Here is a 5,380-nt window from a genome sequence, read left to right as displayed (position 1 = left end):
ATGTGGATGCCCATGCTCCCATCCTTGCTTGTCCTCATTGTGTCTCTCTTGAGTGCTTGTGCTCCCACTTCCTTTGCCTTTTCCAAGCAACTTCTTCCAGAAACCACCATCTTCCATCTTCTTCTTGAGTGTCTCCTTTTGCTGTTTCACCTTTCTCTCTTCTTGTTCTACAAAATCTTTTTGGACCTCATCATATGTAGGGATGGCATAGTGTAGCTGATGCATATTACTAGTCATGTGGTTCAACTTGGCTTGAGTGTTCACATAGAACTCCTCCCTATGTAGTTGCCTTCCTTCATTGAGTACACTGAACTCATTGAAAGTTTTCATTTGGGCTATCTGCCACTGGTTGAGTTCTTGCAAGTGCTTCTTTTCCTTTCCTATAAAGATTTAAAATAAGGAAATTAATATCATAAAAATCAAACTCTACGGCTAGAATAATAAATAGAGGAAAAAGAGTTTGTTTATTTATGAATTTCAACTAACTAACTACTTGTGTATCCTTATGCATTTTGGTGGCACCATAGGGTGACACCAAACTTAGTTTGAAGCAATGTGATGAAAAGTTTTGTTCAAAGCTCCCAAGACTAGCATGCATCTTGGTTTGCTTTGAACACCAAACTTGTTCTTCACTATATACTGCATGATAAAGATTGCACCAAGTGTTTGTCAAGTTTGGGTTGAAATTCATAAACATTGATTTATTCATTATTTTAAAAACATATAAAACATGGGTTGCCTCCCATGAAGCGCTTCTTTAGCGTCACTAGCTTGACGTTTTTCCTTCATCAGGGTGGTTGGTAGTGCTTAAAGTCCTCCCCTCTTGCTGTGGACTTATATCCATTGGTTGGATCAATGATCTCCACATGTTCCAGGGAAAGAACTCTGTTGATAGTGAAGACCTTGGGTAACTGAGATGGTACAGTGGGGAGATTAGGGGGAATATCTGGGAAGTAAGCTGAGACAACTCTATCCCCTGGAGAGAAGTCTTCCGTAGGGATCTTCTTGTTCCTCCATCTCCTTGGTACCTTCTTCTTTGTTTCTTTTGAGGTTGCCTTCCCCTTGGTGACCTCTTTTTTCCAAGGAGTTGTGATGCTGTCTTCACCTGCCTCTAGAGGTTTAGGTTCCTCCAACTTTTCCTTGAGCTGGGCAATTGCTGTTTTCCTTGTTTATCTATTAAGGGGACCTCAGAATGAACTGGCTGTGCTTCAGTGCTTGTTTCCTTGTCCTCTTGATCTGTTTCTTGTGAGAGTTTGAAAACATTGAAGCTGAGTCGTTCATCATGGATTCTCAATATTAGCTCCCCTTTCTCTACATCGATAAGTGCTCTGGCCGTAGCCAGGAATGGTCTTCCCAATATGATTAGATGAGTGTGACTCTCTTCCATGTCCAGGATGACAAAGTCTGTTGGGAGAAAGTATTTCCCAACCTTTAGCAACACATTTTTCACCACTCCTATTGCTTGCTTTTGAGTTTTGTCAGCCAGTCTGATGATTATATCTGTGGGTATTATCTCATTGATCTGCAGCCTCTTCGCCAGGGATAAGGGCAGTAAGTTGATGCTGGCCCCCAAATCACATAGTGCTCTATCGAACATAGTTTCACCTATGGCACAAGGGATGTGAAAACTCCCTGGGTCTCTTATTTTTGTAGGCAACTCCGATTGAATAAGGGCACTACATTCCTTGTTCATCACTATAGTCTGGCCTCCTTTGAGTGAGCTTTTCCTGAGAAGAAGTTCCTTCATATACTTGATGAATACAGGCATTTGTTGAATTGCCTTGATGAATGGTATGTTCACATGCAGAGATGCAAACAAGTCTAGGAACCTTGAGTATATTCTTTTTCCCACAGCACCATTGAGCAGTTGAGGGAAGGGTGCATAGAGCTTCAGCAGCTCTTGTTGTGAGATTTCTGGTTCTTGGTGATTTCTATCCTCCTCCTTTGTTGAGTTGTCTTCAGGTTGTTTGCAAAGTTTGCCTTGCTTGTCTTCAATCTCTTGATCACTCGTAGTGACCATTTTGCAATCTTCCCATCTTACTTTCTTTGCTTCTCCTTTGGGGTTTTTCTCCGTGTCACTTGGGAAGCTATCAGTAGGTTTGAGAATCTTCTCAGCTAAATATCCCACCTGGAATTCCAGCTTCCTGATGGTCTCTCCCTGGTTCTTAATATTGGCTCGCACCTCCTCTTTGAACACCTTATTTTCTTGAATCTCTTGGCATATTCCTTCAAGTAAGGCTTCAATCTTAGAGAGCTTGTCATTAATTGATGAGTGATTTGGAGCAGATGTGCTGTTTTGGTTTTGATAGGTGTGTGGAGAAGTGTTGTTGTGGGGGTGTTGAGATGTCCTCTGTGTGAATTGCTGGTGAGCTGCATTGTTGTTGGAGTTGTAACGTCTCTGGTCTTGGTTTTGATCTTGCTCACTTTCCCACCCAAAGTTTGGGTGGTTTCTCCATCCAGGGTTGTAGGTCTTGGAGTATGGATCATAGTTTTTCCTTGGTGAATTCCCAATGTAGTTGGCTTGCTCCTGACCCCCCTCTGCTTCTTCATTCACTCCTTCTTGGGTTGTTGATGAAGTGGAGATTGCTGCTACTTGGTTCATCTCCATCTTCTTGGTGAGGTCAGCCAGCTGCTGGGTAATGAGCTTGTTTTGGGCCAACAGAGCATCTACATTGTTTAGCTCCATTACTCCTCTTGTGTTTCCTCTTTCGGAAGCATAGAAGTAGTCGTTCTCTGCTACTGTTTCAATAACATCTATGGCTTCCTCAATAGTCTTCTTCTTGTTCAAAGATCCTCCGGATGAATGGTCTACGGCCTTCTTTGACTCATAAGAGAGTCCTTCATAGAAAATGTGCAGCTGCACCCATTCGTTGAACATATCTGGTGGGCACCTCCTTGTTAGGTCTTTAAACCTCTCCCATGCTTCATATAGAGTCTCACCATCTTGTTGCCTGAAAGTTTGGACCTCAGCTCTCAGCCTATTGATTCGTTGAGGAGGATAAAATCTTGCTAAGAATTTGTTCACCACGTCTTCCCAAGTTGTCAAGCTTTCCCTTGGGAAAGATTCCAGCCACTTGGCTGCTTTGTCCCTAAGTGAGAATGGAAATAGGAGCAGTCTATAGGCGTCAGGGTGAATACCATTAGACTTCACTGTGTCACATATTCTCAGGAAGGTGGTTAAATGTTGATTGGGGTCTTCTTGAACACCTCCTCCAAAGGAACAGTTGTTCTGAACAAGGGTGATGAGCTGTGGTTTAAGTTCAAAGTTGTTGGCATGGATTGTTGGCTTTTGGATGCTACTTCCACAATTGCCTGGGTTTGGATTGATGTAAAAGCCCAAAACTCTTCTATCCTCCCCAGCATGATTTGCTCTACCTTCTCCCCCATGGTTGTGATCCTCTTCTTCATGATGGTTTTCCATGTTGTCTTCCATGTTTGTTTCAAAGAATTCCTCTTCTTCCTCAGCACCAACTACTTTCTTTCCTCTTGCCTCCCTCCTTAATCTAAGGAAGGTCCTCTCAGGTTCCGAATCGAAGGAAGTTGAAGCCCCGCTTCTTCTCCCTGTCATACAACCATCAAGTGCAAGCAAGAAAAGATAGGTGCAGAAAGTATTTGTGTCAGAATTATGGTTAGTTGTGGGTGATGCAATATATCAAACAGTTAGTGGGTTAGCAAACAGAATTGAAAATAACAAAGAAAAACAAAAGAGTAGAGGGGGAAGGGAAGAAGTTTAACTAAAACAAAAAGTAAATCACTCAAACAGAAAATAAAATTCACAAAATAAAAATGCTCAATCTAGTGATCTTCCAATTTAATCATTGTTGATGCACAATCAATCCCCGGCAACGGCGCCATAAACTTGAAGCACGAAAAACTTGTCTCTCAACAAATCTCCCTTCGGCAAGTGTACCGAATTTGTCGTCAAGTAAAAACTCACAATAGAGTGAGGTCGAATCCCACAGGGATTGATTGATCAAGCAACTTTAATTAGAAGAATATTCTAGTTGAGCGAATCTAGAATTTGGGTTGAGAGTTGCAGAAAATAAAATGGCAGAAATGTAAATAACAGAAAGGTAAATGCTAGAATTAAAGGACTGGAAGTAAATGACTGAAAATAAATTGCAGAATTGTAAATGGAAATGGGGGATTTGCTCATAAAAGTAAACGGCAGAAATTAAAGAGAATGGGTAAGATCAGAGATGGGGAGTTCATTGGGCTTAGGAGATGTTGCAATTCTCCGGATCAAGTTCATTTTCATCTCTTCCTCAATCAATGCACTCATTGATCTCCTTGGCAATCTTAAGTGATTGAATTACAATTTCTTGCAATTCAATCTCTCAAATCTTTATCAATAGCCAATTCCTTGGTCAATTACTCATGAGAAGAGATGAAGTATGGTCACTGATTATACCACATGCATTTTCCAAATCAAGTATTGAGAGGGCTATAGTCACATACCCATCCAAACCCAATTTGGTCCAGCATGAGAAAGCAATTCTAGCTTGATCTCTTCATTCCTCTTTCAAGGTTCAAAAGAGATCCAAGTTTGAATAGCTTCTCTTCCAAGATAACTACTCAATTGGATGAAGATCGAAAGCTTTCAAGTAAAATCAAGAGAAAAGAAAGAAGAAGAATAATGAAAATTAATATTGATCCATCAAATTACAACAGTGCTCCCTAACCCAATGAAAGGGGTTTAGTTGTTCATAGCTCTAGAAAATGAAAATAAAGATGGAGAATATATCATAGAACTAGAAATTGCAGAGAAAGTAAAATACAGAGAGTAGTTCTCTTTTTCCAACATCCAGAACTCTTTAACAATTCAAAGCTACTCCTATATATATACTACTCTTCTCAGCTTCTAGTTTGCTCTTCAAGTCTTGGGCTTTGGATCTTGAGTTTGAAGCAGTTCTTTCCCTCATTTGGGCTTGGCCTTACTTGCAGAGAGAAAGTGCTAAGTGGGCAAAGACTTTAGCTCAGGGCGTTAGGGGTGTTAACATTTAGTGAAAGTATAAGTTCGAGAACGTTAGTGACACTTAACATTTTCACTAACGTTCCAATGTACCCCTTTGCCTCACGTTAACTAGGTTAACGTGGCTTCTAACGTGGCCTTGCCAAACTTCGAGAATGTTAGTGACACTCAACATTGTCACTAACGTTCCAATGTGCCCCTAGATCTCACGTTAGAGTCCACGTTTACTAGGTTAACGTGGCTTCTAACGTGGCCATTCTTAGCCATCCCAACGTTAGTGACAATGTTGAGTGTCACTAACGTTGGCTCATCATTCATTCCTCATCGTTAGCTTCCACGTTAACTAAGTTAACGTGGAAGTTAACGTGGCTCCTTGGGGTTGTGTGGTTGCTTCCAACGTTAGTGACG

General features: G+C 41.1%; 1 non-coding gene across 1 annotated transcript; it reads left to right on the top strand.

The window, feature by feature from the left end:
* Positions 1-2,873: 2,873 nt before the first annotated feature.
* LOC148548190 (small nucleolar RNA R71) lies at positions 2,874-2,980 on the top strand. The gene has a single exon (XR_015898105.1). It is a non-coding gene; the product is annotated as a small nucleolar RNA R71 (small nucleolar RNA).
* Positions 2,981-5,380: the final 2,400 nt, after the last annotated feature.

This window comes from Arachis ipaensis, chromosome B8, assembly GCF_059453495.1.
Source record: "Arachis ipaensis isolate K30076 ecotype BB chromosome B8, ASM5945349v1, whole genome shotgun sequence".
Lineage (NCBI taxonomy): Eukaryota > Viridiplantae > Streptophyta > Magnoliopsida > Fabales > Fabaceae > Arachis > Arachis ipaensis.
This window is presented reverse-complemented; position numbering and strand designations above follow the sequence as displayed.